This window comes from Callospermophilus lateralis, chromosome 11 (assembly GCF_048772815.1).
Source record: "Callospermophilus lateralis isolate mCalLat2 chromosome 11, mCalLat2.hap1, whole genome shotgun sequence".
Classification (NCBI taxonomy): Eukaryota; Metazoa; Chordata; class Mammalia; order Rodentia; family Sciuridae; genus Callospermophilus; species Callospermophilus lateralis.
Window position 1 is genome coordinate 37,356,890 of NC_135315.1, and position 18,851 is coordinate 37,375,740.

General features: G+C 41.2%; 1 protein-coding gene across 1 annotated transcript in view; it reads left to right on the top strand.

Annotated features, from left to right (window-relative positions):
- Positions 1-5,859: 5,859 nt before the first annotated feature.
- The window catches only part of Rffl (ring finger and FYVE like domain containing E3 ubiquitin protein ligase), a 62,722-nt gene continuing 49,730 nt past the window's right edge, over positions 5,860-18,851 (top strand). The window contains exon 1 of the mRNA XM_076870537.1: positions 5,860-5,893. The gene's annotated coding sequence lies outside the window, so the exon portion shown is untranslated. The remainder of the gene's footprint in view (positions 5,894-18,851) is intronic.

Here is an 18,851-nt window from a genome sequence, read left to right on the forward strand (position 1 = left end):
AGTAGAGAAATGATCTGGATTGTGTACTGATCACATTTTTTTTTTTTAAGGTTACTCTTCTTGATTAGAGAACTTGTTGTGTAATCAGTTGTGTCCTGGTTGCAGGAAAAGGGGGTCAGAGTTACACTTAGAAGATATGACATTTATGGGTGATGATTGAAACGGGTAGAAACAACCCGGGAGAATGAGCAATGAGTGGCACGCCTGCACAGGGGTGTCTGAGTGAGGACAGGGTTGGTGAGTCTAAATCCTGATTCTTGATCCCACAGAAGACCCTAGGACAAAATCAGCACTACAGACAGCTGCTACTTGTCAGTTGAAGCTGGCATTTGAGGTGGCTGGTTGCCCCTTCTGTCCTGTTCCCTGTGTGAGTTTAGGTACTTCCTACCTAACTGAGAACCCTCGAAAAGTGCAGTTTGAGGGGCATATAAAGATCACCTGGCCCATTGTGTCATTTATAAAGAACTTGGGGCTTAAAGAAAAAGTGGCAGTCCCAGGGCAGAACAAGGACTTGCACAGGGACTCTTAGTTCATAGGTCAGGACTGTTGCTATCCCCAGGGGGCTGGGGGTGGGTTTTCCTGAAGCAAATGCTGTGGCCTACTGGAAAGGAGGGAGAGTGTAGAGGAATCAGACATTGGGTGGGCCTGCCATAGTCTAGAGGGCAAGTTCATCCAGGTTCCCTTATGTTTGTTCAGGCCCTGTACATGTGACTCATGGTGACATTAGAACAGCTGTGTGACACAGGGAATCTTTCTATCTTACAGATGGTAAATGAGAGCTCAGTGACGTAAAGCCAATAAGTGATAGCACAGGACTCCAAACTTGAATCTAATGCCTAACCCACTTCTTCCCAACTTCACATTGCCTTGAGCTATAAATATGCAAGTGTTTTAACAAAATTCTTTTTCATATTTTGCCATGGTAGCAGCAAAGGCTGCATATATCCCAACCTCTTTCAGCTTAGCTCACCATAAAACTCTGGATCAGAGATCTACTTTATCAGCTTTTTCTGATTTTCCCTAGGGAAGAGAGAGTGACAAACACTTGGAGAAGGCAGATATCATTAGTATTAAAGAGAAGTGGAGGTTTAGGGGGAAATAAAGCTGAATGAGAAACAACGGGGCTTTGCATCCCTGAGACATGAGCCAGGAGGAGATAAGGGATTTAGATGCATATCCCTCTAGGTTTTTGCTGTGTTCTAACATGGAACTGTCTGGGTAGAGTTACAACTGTGATTTTGTGTGTGGAAAATGGGTATTAGAGGAGGCTGTTGTGGTACTGAGGGTTAAATCCAGGGCCTCATTCATGCTAGGTAAGCAGTCTACCACTGAGCTGTATCCCCAGCCCCTCGCCCTTTATTTTCTTTTAGAGTTAGGTATATAATGAATCAAAGGGGACCCTGGGGGCTGAGGATGAAGCTCTGTGGTAGAGTGCTTGCCTAGCATGTATAAGGCCTTTGGTTCAATTCTCAACACAGCAGGACAAATTAAAAAAAAAAGTTTTCTGAATGCTTTTCAACACTTTTTCTTATCTACTGCACTGGTTAGATTAACTTCCAGTATTCTGTAGGTAGAAGCAACAATAGCTATCATCCTTGTCTTGTTCCTGACTTTAGAAGGCCCTTTCCAATATTTTATCATTGAGTTAGAACTTGGAGGGTAGGTGGCTCTGGTAAAATTCTTGCCCAGAATGCATGAGGCCCTGGGTTCCCTCCCTGGCACCATACCACCCCCCAAACCCCCTACCCCCATAAAACTAAACAAAACCCAAACACCTCTAGTATTTCTCACCAATCTTGGAACAGGTGCTTTGGCTGCAGCACATATGGACTCCTTGAGTAACGCTCAAGTCCCTTTTCTTCCCTGGCGTCTTTTATTTATGGGCACAGTGAGGGGCACAGGGGCACAGGGGATTGAGCTCAGGGGCACTTAACCACTGATCCACATCCCCAGTCCCTTTTTTTGTATTTTATTTAGAGACAGAGTCTCACTTAGTTGCTTAGGGCCTCGTTAAATTGCTAAGGCTGGCTTTGAATTCACAACCCTCCTGCCTTAGCCTCCTGAGCAGCTAGGATTACAGGCATGTGCCACCATGCTGTGCCAAGCTTCCCTGGATCCTTCATAGTTTCTGGACATTATAGCCTCAGTTTATGTTTATGTTTTGCCAGAAGACAAAGGACCGGTGCTGAAAAGGATACAAAGTCAAGGAACATTTTTTTTTTTTTTTTCCTTTTTGGTAATGGGAATTAAACCCAGGGGTGCTTTACTACTAAGCAACATCCCTAACCTTTTTTAAAATTTTGAGACAGGGTCTCATTCAGTTTTTGAGGGTCTCACTAAAGTGTTGAGGCTGGCCTTGAACTTGGCAGTCCTTCTGCCTCAGACTCCTGAGTCATTGGGATTATTGGTGTGTGCCACCATGCCCAGCTAAGGAGCAGGATTTTTAACATTTCAACTAAGTTGGTCTTAGCTCTGATATTTACTTGTTTTATGACAGTGGATGAGTGACTTGGCCTTTTGAAGACAGTTTCATCCACTGAGGAATGGGAAAAATAATGCCTATTTCATAGACTTGTTTTAGGGTCATGTAGCTTATGTAAAGTGCCAAATATCATAGGTAATATCATATTACCAGGTGTATCATAGGCACTCAATCTCATATCATTGGGAGGTTCATGATGCCTTAGAGATACTGGTGAGAGCTTCTGTCCAGGAAGGGCAGTTTCATGGTGGTGTGACCGGTGCAGTCATCCCGGACACCTTGCTCAGAAGGGCCCAGCACTTAGTTTAAAGCTGTGTTATGGCCATCTTGTAATTTTGAATTTCTGACCAAGGGTCCTCATTTTATACTGTGCTTGCAAACAATGTGGCCAGTCTTGTTTTCAGGAATGGCTTCAGTTTGGGTCCTTCTTTTTGGGAGCTATACTACCACTGATTTCCTAGGGAATAACTCCCTTGGAATTAATACATAATTTACCCATAAATAAATTAGGGCTAGCATCCTGTGTATGTTTAAGTGTTCCATTCTGGCACAACCTCTGCAGCCCGTCTAGAAAGGGATACTCTGTATTTTACAGAATATATGAGGTCCTGAGAAATTCCACTGGGGTGCCTAGTGAAGTAGAACGATGATACAGGATTTAGGAATCAGGGAAAGATCTAGGTTCAAAACCCTGCTAAGCCCTTCCTGGCTGAGTTCCTTGGACAAGATAATGTCTCTGTCCTACTGGTAAAATCTATGTTGCAGGGGAATTACATTTTCCTTATTGGTAAAATATATATCTCAGGGAAATTAAACAGGTAATTTATGTAAAGTGACATTTCAGCAGAGAATCTGGCACATAGTAGGTGTTCAATCACTATTAATTCTTCCAGTTCTTGCCAGAACTAACAAAAATCAGGGCACTAGGACTTACACGCCTTTTTGCTACTTATAAAAGAAATAATAAGATTTATTTTTTTACTACTGTTTGGGGAAAGCATGTGCTTCATAAATATGTATTGGAAAGTACTTAGCAAATGAGTAGAAATAATAAAAATATGTCAAAGTAAACAGCTCCTATAAATATGTCACTTGGTAGACAAATTAGTGTTTTATTACTACTAAATACTATTGCTCACAGAAAAGAATTTCAGATTACTTGCACAATGGGTACATTATGGAGTGCCTCTGTGGAAAGGCACGATAAAGATGAAAAATAGTGATGGTGATAATGCCTAAGGTGGAGAAAAGAGGAGTATGGGTAAATGCAGCCCCGAGGCCTCATCGCTTCAATGATATGCACATTATTTAGCAGAATTCCAATGATTTAGCCATAATATGGACCAGAGGGCCCAGAGAAAGATTTCCATGGGATGTCATGAATCCAGACTCCAAATTACTGGGTCCAATTAGTGGATTAAATGCACTCCCTTTCAGAACTCAGCACTCAGTTTATAAACCAAGTTTACAAAAAGGATATCCCTGACTCTCATTTTACCCTTATTTTGGACCTATTATATTTTCTCTGGGTATGATTCATATGCAGAGAAGAGATGTAGTGGAGAACACTACACCTCTGTCACTGCTCAGGATTCCATTTCAGAAACGAGAGGATGGACAATGTCGATATCTCAAGGGAAAAGGAACCAGAGAGGGAAAAGAGGGACTTTATTCTCTTTTTGTGGGGAAGAATAAACCCCTGGAAAGAAACAGAGAAGACAGGAATTGCATCAAGGAAAGTTACAAAAATAGCCAGGTAGGAAAAAATACAGGCACATTTAATTCAGGTATAGAAAACTTCTAGATCTTTCTGTGCATTCCAGGTGAAGGAAAAGAAGTGGTTTCACATTCCAGCTTATCTGTATGGTTTTGGGTAAATTACTTAATATGATAACATGAAATGATAGCACTCAGTTTATTTTTTTTTTAATTTTTTTTTTTTTTTGTACTGGGAGTTGAACGCAGGGATGCTTTACCACTGAGCGACATCTCCAGCCCCTTTTATTTTTTATTTTGAGAAAGGGTCTCACTAGTTGCCCAAGTTGGTTTCGAATTTGCAATTCTGCCTCAGCCCGTGGAGTAGCTGGGATTGCATATAAGAGCCACCACGCTGGGTTTCCTGGGCTGTTTTGAGGTTTGGAAATAAAGATATTTATAAAATGACAAAGCCTGATGCATATATATTTTATCTCAATTTTTCTTATGATATTCCTTATTTTAAAATACAAGGACCTGGGGATATAGTTTAGAAGTGGCAAGGCTCTGGGTTTGATCCCCAACACAACAAAAATAAATAAATAAATGAATAAATAAATACAAGGAAATTGTGTAATTAGACACCAGTCAAAAGAAGGATTAGCATTTATTTATTTTCATACCTAGGCATCTTTTTAGCTCAGGTTGGCTAAGGACCCCCTATGCTATCCTGGTGCATTATAGTTTACTGAATGCTAGGGCATCAGGTCATTTAATTCGCAGGGCAACCTGCATTCCTGGGATGGGGAAGAGTTCAGAAAGGTTAAGTGCCTTGCTGAAAGGTACTCAGCGGATGAATGGCCCAGGAGGTTCCTTGGCCGGGTCATCTGCAGTCTACCACAGCCTTTCTCAGCAGTTTCGCAACCTTCCCAAGGCGAAAGCACTAATCCCAGGGGTTTAGACTGGGAGATGCTACAGGAGGGAGGTGCCAGAGCGCGAGCGGACAAGGACGGGTCCTGATGTCCCAGAGCTCGGGCTTCCCACATCTCCCAACTGTGGGACCTCGACCGGGCCGGGTTTCTTCCGCGGGGGACTGGGGAATCATCGCCCGCCCAAAGCACTGGGTGCGGAACGCCAAGCTACCAAAGTGAGGCAACTTCCAAACTCTATGAAACGAATTCAAAGAAGTTAAGGGACTCGCTCAAGGTCATCACACCGGGACTAGGCCCAGCCGAGACTCAGACCTGACCCTTCGCTCGGGCATCAGAGCTGTGTGGCTCAGGTAACAAGGCGCCCCAGACGCCCTGCTTTCTGCGTACCCAAGCTTCACCGGCTCCTGCCGGCCCCGCCTCCCGAGCCTCGGCTCCGCCAGGGGGCGCGCGCGGAGAGCGCGCTCTAGCCGCCGCGCGCCTCGCTCCTCTCTATGGTGGAGCGGCAGGGCGGAGGCGCGCTCCCGGGCGGGGGCGGGGCGATCCGGGGGCGGAGCCGCGCGAGGGGCGGGAGCGGCCGTGCGGAGCCGCCAGGGGATGGGTTGGGGGGGGCGACTTCCTGGGGCCGCCCGTGAGGATGTCGCGACCGCCCCCCTGTGCCCCTCAGCCCCGGAGACGCCGCCGCGGCGAAGCCCGCACCCCCCCTGTCTGAGGTGTCTGGGCCCGGATCCGGCCTCTCCCCTCCCCTCCTTAACCCAGGTGCGGGCCGGGCAGGCGGCCGCGGCAGGTGAGGAGGCGGCGGCGGCGCTGGGGTCCTCGGGACGCCGGGCCTGGGGTGGGGTCTGGCGGGAGGACGGGGGCCGCTCCATGGCCTCCGGTACCCTAGAGTGTGGGCTGGGGTCGCCTCCTCCGTGTGGGGCGCGGTCTGGGGCCCTCCCTGCCCTCCAGGGGTGGGGAAGCACCTTCATCGCTGGAAATCTCTGCGTTCAGGGTAGCCCACACCTGTCCCATTGAAAGTGCCCTCAAAGCATTTCACCCACGGGGCGGTGTGTCCTCCGCTATACCCAAGCTCCTTAGAGACTGGCAGGTCCAGCTGGCTTGTGGGGCAGGACGCCTCTTTGTAAGGCAGAGGAAACTGAGGCAGGTTTTCGGCGGCCTGCTGTCCCCTCTATAAGAGCTAGCTTGTCCCCTTCCTAGTTGAGGAGCCCCGCGGGCTGCTTGGATGAGGGAGGAGGCTGAAGGAGAGAGGCTTGGAGTTTGGAGGTATGATGGAGAAGTTTGGGAATGCAGCTCTTATCCCACAGGGTCCGCAGTTCCTTCTCCTGGGAGTCGTCCTCTCCAGGATGTGTGAAAGGTCGCCACTGTGCGGCACTGGCAAGGCAGAGAGGGAAGTGGGGCCTCTCTCCAGCTGGCTGCCCGGGACTCATTTGACTTGGCATGGGGAAGTCTGGCTGGACCAGGGGAGCCCAGAGCCTCCGCGGATCTGCCTGCTCAGAGCTTGATTTTAGGCTGGCAGAAGAGACAACAGCATATTTTCTTCTTCTTGTTGGTCTGTCATTTGTTATAGGGGGGAAAACTGTGTAGTCAAGGAAGAGTGCGTGGTGCACGCCTGTAATCTCAGCTGTTTAGGAGGCAGAGGCAGGAGGATGGCAAGTTTGAGGCCAGCCTCAGCAGCTTAGTGAGACCCTGTCTCAAAAAAATTAAAAGGGCTGAGAATGTACCTCAGTGATAAAGTGTCCCTGGGTCCAATCTCCAGAACCAAAAAACCCCCAAAAAACAAAAAGTACCACACTCTTCCCAGACTACTACAGGAAAGAATTATTGTTAGCTTGGAAATAGGGCTTTGCCTATAACTGTCACTTTGCACCCTGGTTACAGGGCAGAGTGACAGATGAACAAACATTGTAGGGTGCATATAGCTTTTTAAGAAAGTAGTAAGTTCCTTTACATCCTTTGGACTGGTGGTTTAAAGAGCAGAGACTTCCTGTTACCACTGTTACTACAACTGAGAGCCCTGTAGTTCTCTCAGTGATGGTTAGTGTATTGAAATGAAGGCAAGGCTGTTCATGTATTGTACCATTTTTCTAGGAACTCAAATAGTCAGGGGACATGGGCCTAGGCAGAGTTTGTATACAGAGATCTAGAATTGAAAGCTGGCCATATTTCTTTTTCTGGTAAGGGGATTTCAGGTTTGACAACTTTACCCTTTTCCCTGATTGCATTCTCTTTCACATTCAAGGAAACATATGATGAAAAGCATTTCGTAAATTTTATTGCATATTTCTTAATTCTGGACTTCAGAGTACAATTCATAAGTTAGGGTTTATTTAGAGGTATTATTTTCTTAAGTTTGAAAATGTTTGTATATTGGGCATAACAGTTGCAGATTGATGTGTCAGGACTAATAACTTGATTGTGCATGAATATAAGTCATTTAGGATATACACACATTTTAATGTCTACCTAATTATGAAGAACAGCCCACCAAAACTTCTCATATTGATCAGCTGTTATCCTGTTTACATTGGGATCGAGGATTATAAATCCTCTAAATTGACCACTTTAGCCAACTGTTAAAATAATGAGCACAAAGAGAGAGCTGTTCTCAGAAAGCTCAACAATTTGTTTTCAAACTTTCTCTTGGCCCAGTCAGTTGACATAACTCTGCCTAGTGCCATTTAATAAGAATACTGTTCCTATTAGTGCAAAAGGCATTTTCATTGACCAGTGTGTAAGATGAGGAAACATCAACAAAAACAAAGAAAAGGACACCTTTTCTAATTACATGTGCACTGTGATGTTTAATACAGCCAGCCACTCCTGTCTATATTGGTGTCACCCAGTACTTTGTGAAAACACCTACAGAAACTTAAGGAATATTGGACTAATTCCACCTTGATTTTTATTCTTGTAATAGAATTTTTAATACTGTTGCTGTTTTAATGACAGAGACTTTTATACCAAACTTGTACTGACAGTAATGTTTGTTTGGAGAGCACAAGATTTAACCTCTGTACTTTGGAAATTCATAACCTCTGCAATACAGAGTTAAGGTGTAATTTAGAGTTTAACGAGAACAGATGGTTTAGATTGCCTTTGGTGAAGTCTCAAGGGAAGAGCTGCTTTGTTTTTATTATTTTGTTTGGTAATGACTACTAGTTTGGTGTAGTTACTGATTGATGGTGGTTATTGTTATTATTGTGGTACTGGGGATCTAAACCAGGGCCTCCTTCATAATGAACACATTCTACCACTGAGAGATATCTGCAGCTCCATGTTTGGTTACTGGTTATTGACAATGTTATTTGATGTTTGTATATAAAAGATTTTTCAATTATAAGGACAGTTTTTTCATATACAAACACACAGTCTCCCATTCTTAAATAGAGAAAAAGTTCTGATATAGGGAAAAGTTCATTTTATTTTGTGACCTTATAGTCCTGGAGTTTTAAAATCCTAAAAATAGTTGAGCCCTTAGTAGAATATCCTTTTATATCTCAGATAAAAGCCATCTCAGGTAAGTAATCATTGGCCTCAGGTGTAAATATACCTCCTTTCTTCATGCTCCCAGGATTTAACAGCTGCCACGATTGGGACATTGGTCTTATCTAATCCTGTTATGCCAGTCTAAACCCATGATCCTTTCTCTTTATTAGATTGCCATGAAGTTCCTCCTTTACTTTTCTTATTCAGGCTGAATATCCCACATTTTTGATGCATTTGAGTCTGTTTACATCTGAAGTGGAGCTAAGCAGTTAAGAATACTACATGTACTACATGTTTTGAAACATTTTCTTCTTTTAAAGCAAGCATAAAAAAACCTTCTTTCTTCTGGGAGAGGACCAGCTCTTTAAATCTGATAGTAAAAAAAGAGCTGGTTTTTCCAGCTTTCTACCAATAGGAAGTCTTCATTTACTTTTTCTTACTTTCTGGTTTTGCCAGTACACCAACTAGTCACTAGTAGTGAATTATGACCCAGTGGCATAGGAAGATCCTGAAGTTTCCTGATTCATCAAAGGAAGGTCACATTGTATTTAGAGCAGCTTTAGATTTTTAGCTTTTATTGCAAGGAGTTACCTAAGGCCAGCCACTCCTTGCAAGATTCTCTACCTGGCATTTTGGAACTGAGTCACCCAGGCGTTCTTTTAAAATGCAGATTTCCCAGCCCCACCTCCTGGTCATTTTTGGTTGAGTAGGTAAGTGATGAACAGGAATCTCTATTTAAAAAACTTCCCTCGCATTATTTCCAAAAAGCTCCTAGTGCTTTTCAAATGCAGCCTAGTTTGGGAACTGTTGCATTTTCTTTTTAACTGTATTTCCTGTGCAACAAGCCTTATGGAACTTTGAAAATTGGGGTTCACTTCTGTTTTTTATAATTATTGAAATTGTATGCTCTGAAACTCTTTTTAAATTGGTAGTTCCTCTAATAGCATCATGCTGTCCATGATGTTTGATTTGCTAGAATAACCTATTTCCTAGTCATGACAGATAACAAAGAGCTTTTATAACTTTTATGTTAATTGCTTTACAGCAAAGCATCTCTGCTGTATTATCTGTCAGGAGTCATGAGGGAGAGTTTCTGGTGAAAGTAGCTTTCTTTATCTCATGAGTGGACAAATGAGTGATAATGTGGAAACAACTGGAGGTCTGAATTGGTAGCCGAATCTAGTTTTGATCAATGATGGGAGATGCCTGGGAATTCTCTATGTAAGAATTTAAAATAAGCCAACCAAATGAAGAAAAATATGCATACTAAAGTTAAGATAGCAGATGTTTTTCGTACATTGTAGGCAACTCAGTTTCTCTTCCACTTTTTCTGTAGGATTTTTATTTTGTAGGTTTAAGATGTCTTTCTAAATCTAGCCTTTATAACTCTTTCCAGGAATATCTACTCAGCTCTTGTAGAAAGTGTACTAGAGTGTGAGCACTAAGGAACTAGAAAATATGGGTAAGAAAAATGAGTCATAGGACAATTAGCAATGTTTAAAATTTTTTTTTTTCCAGAATGAGTGGAGTGTTGGCACGTGCCCAGATTTACTATCTGCAAGAATAAATTAATAACGTTATCCAAATTCTGCTGTATGTATTTGGATGGTAGCCCAGGAGCTCTGATTAGGCTGTGAGGCTTTGAGGATGGCCCTATTAAGTAGTACCTGACATCAATTTCTTGCCTTATCTTCCTTTCTCCCTTTTTGGTCTTCTTTTTTATTCTTTCCTTCTGTCTCTCTCTCTTTCAAGGTGTCCTTCCTGACTTGCCAATCACGCCATAATAATATAGGCTGGGCCCCTGGAACTTGAGGCTAAAAGAGGTTGCTGGTTGCTAACACCTGTCTTCCAGCTAAATGAATAGGCTCTTTTGTGTGCAGGATGTTAAAGAAGCTGATTAGTACAATACTGGCTTTAAGGGCCTAATAATGATACAGCATATGTAAATCATGGAGTGATTTAAAGCCATTTTAAAAATTAGTTTCTTTATACCGTTTATTTATTTTTTATATTGGATTGTCAGTCGAATTTTTGCACCTAAACTATGAATCTGTTTATTGCCTAAACAGACTAATTTCTGTCATATTGATTGGGAATCATTTATATTCTAAAGAAGTTTCTACCCTTAAGGGCCTTTGTATTGTTCAGTAAATGTCTAGTGTGTAATACAATTAAAGTTTTGTTCACTGTGCTGCTGACATAATTAGTTTAATTTCTTCTCCTTTATATATTCCTGTTGGCAGCTGGAAAATTAAAATACTAGATGTTGCATAAAAGTGCTTTTTTGAGGGGTGATTTTACTGTCAGTTGAATGGACTTAGGCCCCAGGGTACATTTTTTAAGATGTCTTATTCAACTTTCCTGTAATAGTCTCTTTCTTTCTATAGAATTAATATATTAAGCCACGTAATTGGCTGTTTAAGCATTCAGAAGAGACAATGTTTGGCCTTTTACCCCGCGATTATATTTTTTCCTCCATCTCTTTTGAGGAAATGTGTGTAATTTTTGGCAACTCCTAAGTACATTACAGTTCCATGAGCAAGTGAACTTTTGCAAAGACTGGGGTGGTTTTCCCTGATAAGCTGTATTATTTAATTCCCTCCCCAAATAGTTGGTCTTTTTTTGGTAGATCATAGCATTTACAAACCTGATGTGAAAGTAGAAAGGCTGTGATGCTTGGTAAATCCTTTCATAATTTTTCTGTATGTTTCATAAAAATGACTTTAGTCTTCAGCAGCAGAACTTGTTCTCAAGGAGACTTTACATTTAATTATTCTAATCTCCACTTAATTTCCTACAGGATTCTTGGAGGGCTTCTCAGCAGGCTGCTACTTTCATGGTTATGACCTATACAGTTTTTTTTTTTTTTTAATATTTCTGTTAAGGTTACTAACCTTTTTTTTTTTTTTTTTTCTTTTTTAAATGAAAGTGACCTTGGTCTGGTAATTTCTCCTTGGTGCTTTCCATGAAGAAGTACAGGCAAAACCTCCCAGCTCTCTCTGCAACTTTTTTCAACTGCTACTCTACATGTGCTTGAGCACATTTGCATTTTTTATTTTGTTGAGCTGGTGTTACTTTACTTTTTAAAGCTGCTTCTCTCTGCAGCTACAGACAGGTTGGTTAAGCCTTAGTCTCCTAGTTTAACATTCACATAGCTTTTCTAAAATTACAACTAAAGATAGGGAATAATCAGGGATCTCCAGCACAGCCATTTGTTACTAGTTTTAAGAGTAGGGAAAGCCCACCCCCACTTGAACTACTAGGAGCCAGTATAATTTGCTGAAACATTTTAACAGTATCCATCCTCTTTAAAGAAATGCTGCCTAGTCATTCTGAAATTTACCGGAAGTTAGGCCAACTGGAGGCTCTGCTGGCACAGGCTTCTGAGTGGTTAAATGCAATTCATTAGTAATCAGCACCATTGTTTATTTGCAACTGCTGGATTATGTTAAAAGATTCCAAAGGAAAAAAGTATTTTCTTAAGTAAATGGAATGTCCTCCTCTTCCACCTCCTTCTTTTACTCTTCATTGCTTTACAAAATCTCTTGAGTCTTGGTACTTACAACACAGACTTGGTGGCACATGAATTAATATATTTTATCCTAAAACGTATAGGAAAGCATGTGTCTGCCACTGTATTTCTCTGCAAATCTTCTCATGCTTTTTCACTTTCATAATAATATTTCTGTTTTAGAAATAACCAAGCTTGTGTTCTCTCTCTCTCTCTCTTTTTAAAATTTTAGTTGTAGATGGACATAGTACCTTTATTTTAATGTGGTGCTGAGGATGGAACCCAGCGTCTCACATATGCTAGACAAGTGCTCTACCATTGAGCTACAACCCCAGCTCCTTTGTCCTCTTTTGGCTTCCCATCTTCTAGGTCTTGGGTCAGTGAGTACATAGCCAATTGCCATTAGATTGGATTATTACTATCTTTAACCATGCTAATTATTATTTTACACAGTGTGGAAGATTAACTAATGCATAATCTTTATTTGAAAATTCTGAACAAAGGGGTGCTCTAATTTAGGGAAAGAGGACAGTGTTTACTAGGGGGATAGCAAGGGCGATCTACTGAAGTTTAGCTAGTTTGAGGATTATTTAGTCAAAGGTAGAATTGTTTTTGAAGATAAGCCGTCATTGTTTGGGCAAATGGAAAGGACTAAAATTATATGCAAAGGGGGATAAAAAGGAATAATTTGAGGGATAAGTAATTTCCCAGTCCACAATGGAAGATTCTTAAGTCTTTCAGGTGTTACCATTTTGACCCCAAACTGGGTCCTTTTCCCCTCTGAATTGTGAAACCTGTAACATGACAGCACAGATTGAGCCTGGAAGGTAGGTTTTCTAGCCAAGCAGGAAGAGGGGCTCCACAGATTAGTTTCTCAATCTATTGGGGGTTGGGAGGGTATAGATAAAGGATAGAAAATAATAATAAGGGGAGGAATATTCAGGTGTTTTCTGAGAATAGGTGGAGATTATTCTGGAATTCAGGTGCCACTTCTCTTCCCTCCTTTTATGGTTCTTTCCAATCTTTGTCCACTTCACTGAGTGAAGTTAAAGGTTGTTTGTTGTCACTCTGGAGTCATTTTAGAGCTAATTGGTTTTTTCTAGCCCACCTGAAGAGGGACTTCTGACCTTCGAGCACCTTGTTCTCAGAGATAATCAAGAGAGGCTGGAGATGTAGCTCAGTGGTACAGTGCTTGCAAGGTTCTGGGTGCCATCCCACCTGCACTGAAAAAGTAATATTAGAGTGGAACAGAAACTAAGCTATTTCTGTGTTTGGGTTAAGACTAGATTCAGGTACCATTCTTGGTCATTTCATCATATACCATGGAAGAGTTTACATAATCATTCTAGACAGAGCTGAAGTGTACCTTAGCCAGTGTTTACCGAGTGGGGGAGGAGAGGGCTGTATCAGAATATTCCTGGAGAGCTTGACAAAGGGCCTTCTGCCTTCCCAGTCCACCCTTGGCCATGTGGTTGGACTGAGTCCTCCAGATGACACTGAACCATCATCCTCAGTGTTTTTCAACTCTTGGGACTGTTGTAGACCGACAGCTTAAGGAATAGTGACTGTGAACCCACCGATTAATGGGGAACATAAAAATGAAAGTAGTTCTATTTCTCTTCCAGATGGTCTTTATCAGATTCCTAAATTGCACTTACTTGTTAAAATATTTTATAGAGAATACCAGCATATCTCTTGTATTACCCAAAATTAATATTAAGAATGAAAATATGTTGACAATTATATCTAATTTGGTTTTTATATGCGATTTAGGCTACAGTGTTATTTGTGAAAATGCTTGCAAATAGCAGTCTGAAATATTTTTTTTCTCAATTTTTTTTTTTTTTTAGAAATAACACACAGATAAACCTCTAGGTTTGGGGGATATTAACTCAGTGGCAGAGCTCTTGCTCACCCTGTGGGAAGCCTGAGTTTGATCCCAGCACCTCAAAAAGCCCTCTAGTTTTGTTTGGAAAGGATTAGCACAAAATTCAAGAGTTCTGAACATGATGTCAAGAAAGCAGTTTTTGATGCCATAGTATGTAATTCAGTGTTGATGTGTGTTTTAGTATTATTTGGTCTTCTTAGTCAAGCATCACTTTTTTTTTTTTTGGTATGGGGGATTGAACCCAGGAACATTCAACCACTGAGCCATATCCCCTGCCCTTAAAAAAAAAAAAAAGTTTTTAGTTGTAGTTGGACACAATACCTTTTTTTATTCATTTATTTTTATGTAGTGCTGAGGATGGAACCTAGGGTCTTGCACGTGCCAGCGGCTGAGCCACAACCCCAGCCCCTCCCCTGCCCTTTTTTATTTTGAGACAGAGTCTTAGGGCCATGCTAAGTTAATGAAGTTAGCCTGGAACCTGTGATCCTCCTGTCTCCTGAGTCACTGGGGCATGTGCCAGCACACCCAACTGAGGCACTTTGGTTTCTATTTGTTTTCCAGAGGTCTTTTATAAGTAGTCTAGGAAGAAGCATTATTAATTTATGTCTGTGACATCAAAACTCTTGTTGATTTGGGACTAGGGGAGAAAATAATTTCTCCATGCATGTTTTTCATCCTGGTTTGATTGCTTGGTTGGATGAAATGTCAAACTTGATAGATTATTGGAGTGTTATTTTGGTAGTTAAACAATAATGAAGCTGTTTGGACATTTGCAGGGAACACTGCTTCCTGTGTCTGGACTTTGCACCAGAGAAAGTTTCAATTGTCCAGAAGCAATGCTGGTTAGAAAATGCAGCTTCTGTGGCTCCTAACACAGCTGTCTAAACCCCTGGCTATATTGGGGCCTTTGGACAAGCATTGTTTAACACTTCTGGAAACAATTTATGTTTCTGATCACAACAATTTCTATGGTTCTTCCCTAAGTAGATTAGGAAACTAGAAGCGGGAGAAAGGCATTGGGTGTATCTAGGTTATTCAAGTCAAGTGTTTTTTTCTTTAAGCATTTCTACAATAAACCCTCTCATACCAAAGAAGGGGCTGTTTATGGACTGTTGGCCCCTGGGGCCTTTCTTTCCTAGTTAATGACTAGTCAGTGGGAGAGCTTGTGGTCAGATCCGGTGCCAGCCTGTAGAGGGCTTTGGTTACCATAACCTTGATTAGGAAAGAAGGGTGGGGCACGAGTGAGGGCACAGATGTTTTTGAAAGTCTCTGCCTGCCACAAGAAATCTTGAATTTTCACTGGTGAAAATTCAGTGGTGAATGTTATAAAATTGTCTTTAAACAGTCCCCTTTGCTTGGGCAGTGTTGGGCATGCTCAGCAGGATTTACTTTACTCATTCCATTGGGTAAAATGAGAACGAAATTGTGTGCATTCTTTAGTAGGAGTTAGGGGAAGGCACAGTCTTGTATAAAAGTAAGAATTTTGTGTAAGACTCTTCAAAAGACTGACATTTCTGTTGGTATTTGATATTTCTTTGTGTATCCTTTACCTCTATAAACAGTGTGAATACATTGGACTGGAACTGTGGCTCAGTGGTAGAGAGCTTACCCAGCATGCACAAGGCCCTAGATTCAATCTATGGTACCATGTACATACGGTACTAATATTATTGTGTGCTTTTTGTGTGCCAGGGGTTTATACTGTATTAACCCATTTAATTCTCTCAACAACCTAATGATTGTTAATGTAGGTACTATTATTTGTGTTCCACAGATGTGAAAGTGCTGCACAGAGCAGGCCTAAGGCAGTACAGCATTGAAACCCAAAAGTCCGGGTTGGGGATGTGGCTCAAGCGGTAGCGCGCTCGCCTGGCATGCGTGCGGCCCGGGTTCGATCCTCAGTACCACATACAAAGAAAGATGTTGTATCCGCCGATAACTAAAAAATAAATATTAAAAAAATTCTCTCTCTCTCTCCTCTCTCACTCTCTCTTTAAAAAAACAAAAAAAGAAACCCAAAAGTCCTTCTATTAAAGGCTAAGCTCTCAGTCATGAGGCTACAGTTGCCTCCTGTTCCATCTTCTCATCTCATAGGATTTTTTTTTTGGAGGAGGTCTTTTTGAATAAGTTCTTTTTTATATAATGTAGGCTTAAAGCTATGCTTTTACATGAGCCTCCTTATGTGGAATGGGATTTTAAAATATTAGCAATATCGGTTTCTTACACTAGTTCTGTTAGTTCTGAAGAATTGTTTTGTAGTTTATTCATAATTCTAAAATTATAAATGTATTTGATACATAAGCCAGCCACCTTTAAAATCATATCTGACTATCTAAAGCTTTGGGTTAGAGAATAGTTCATTGGTATTTTGTTTTCATTTTTCTGAGTAACAGTGTTGTGTCTTCCTGTTTGTCAACAGGCTTTCCTAAGGAATCAATGACTCTGTAAGATCCATAGTGTTAGTGACCCACAGGACCTCATGTTGTAAGGGATGTTAGTGGAATAAATGGTGCTAGACCATTTTCAGTAGGAAGCCCTGATCAGTATAGAAAGTAAAACTTGGCTATCTGCGCATACCACAGTCCTTGAAGAGCATTATGGGTTTATTGCCACTTTGGAACTATTAGAAATAAAGTCATTGTGAAAGGTTTGTGTACAGGTGAGTGTATGGTCACACGTTTTAATTTCCCTGGGTTAAGTGTCAGGAATGTAGTTCCTGGGTCTATGGTAAGTGCATGTTTTCAGATTTCTCAAGAAATTAACAAACTCTTTTTGAGAGGCTGTACTATTTTACAGTCCCACCAGCAATGGATGAGATCTGGTTTCTTTGTATTCTCACTTTTGGTATTGTTATTTTTAAGTTTTTAGCTGTTCTAATAGGTTATATCTATTTTTGGGTTGGCCAACAAAGGTGGATTTTGAGTGTGGTTCTGCCTCTGCAGTGTGGCCAGGGGTCTGTTATCTTGCTTTTTAGACCAGTGGCTTCCTGGAGAGTAGGGGCTAAGTCTACCCAATAGTACCTAGCATAGCACTGCAGACAGCACAGTTATGCCAGTAAGCTGTGATTTCCTGCTTTGCATGTCTTAATTCCTTACAGATTTGCAACCATGACCATAACGTCTTGTTCAAATTATTGTATTTGTCAAGTGGTCTTTGGAACCTTATTCCTGACAATATTGATAGCTTACACTGCTCATTTAAAAATACTAAAATAGGCTATCTCTGGGGATGGCTCACATTCTCCCTGGAAGGAATATTCCTTGCTTTACCCCAGAGGCATCTCTCTTGAGATTGCCCCCATTCTCCCTTGAATTTGTATCTATTTCCTAAATAAACCTCTGTCTAGGTCTTTGGGGGAAAAATACCAGGATAGCACAAGAATGTACATATGTAGCAAAAGGTAAACCCTCATCTGTCCCAGAAGTAACTACTATTAAAATTTTTAAAAAATATTTTTTGTAGTTGTTAGACTTTAGCAAGTGCTCTACCTCTGAGCCCCAGCCCCAGCTAGACTTTTAATTATATATATTTTGTATTTTTGCTTGTGTCATATATGTGTAAATATGCATGTCAGTGTTTGTATCTATCATATGTATGTATATAAATGTATATTCCCCACCTATTCACAGTGCTTTTTTTCCCTAAAAATGTATTGGGAAATTTTCCATGTGAATTTTAAAATTTTATTTGATTTATTTGTTTAATTGGAGGGGGCGGGACCAGGGATTGAACTCAGGATCACTCGATCACTGAGCCACATTATTAGCCCTGTTTTTTAGTTTGTTCTATTTAGTTATAAATGACAGTAGAATGCATTTATTAAAAATATTTATTTTTTTAGTTGGACACAATATCTTTTTTTTTTTTTTTTTTTTTGATGCTGGGGATCAAACCCAGGGCCTTGTGCATGCAAGGCAAGCACTCTACCAACTGAGCTATATCCCCAGCCCCACAATACCTTTATTTATCCATTTTTATGTGATGCTGAGGATCGAACTCAGGTCCTTGAACCCAGGTCCTTGAACGTGCTAAGCAAGCTCTCTACTGCTGAGCCTCAACCCCAGCCCCAGTAGAATACATTTTGACACAGTGTACACAAATGGAGCACAACTTTTCATTATGTATGCCTCAGTACATAATGCTGAGGCACACCAATAGTGTAATCATCCAGGTATATTGGGTAATAATGTCTGTTTCATTCTGCCATCCTTCCCATCTCCAACTCCCCATCTCTCCCCTCACTCCCTTCTGCACAATCCAGAGTTCCTCTATACTTCCTCCCCGCTCTCCCACTGTGGATCAGTATCCACTTAACAGAGAAAACATTTGGCCTTTGGTTTTTTGGGATTGGCTTATTTCACTTAGCATGATATTCTCTCTTGTTTTTATATTTATTTTTTAGTAATAGGTGGACACAATATCTTTATTTTGTTTTTATGTGGTGCTGAGGATCAAACCCAGTGCCTCATGCATGGTAGGTGTGCGCTCTACCTCTGAGCCACAACCCCAGCCCATCATGATATTCTCTAGTTCCATCCATTTACCTGCAAATGCCATAATTTCATTTTTCTTTAAGGCTGTGTAATATTCCATTGTGTATATGTACCACATTTTCTTTATCCATTTATCTGTAAAAGGCACCTAGGTGGATTCCATAGTTTAGCTGTTGTGAATTGAGCTGCTATAAACATTGATGTGGCTGTGTCATTGTAGTATGCTGATTTTAAGTCCTTTGGATATAAACTGAGGAGTGAAATAGCTAGATCAAAGGGTGGCTCCATTCCCACTGCTTTCCAGAGTGGTTGCACCAATTTGCAGTCCCACCAGCAGTGTATGAGTATACCTTTCCCCCCATATCCT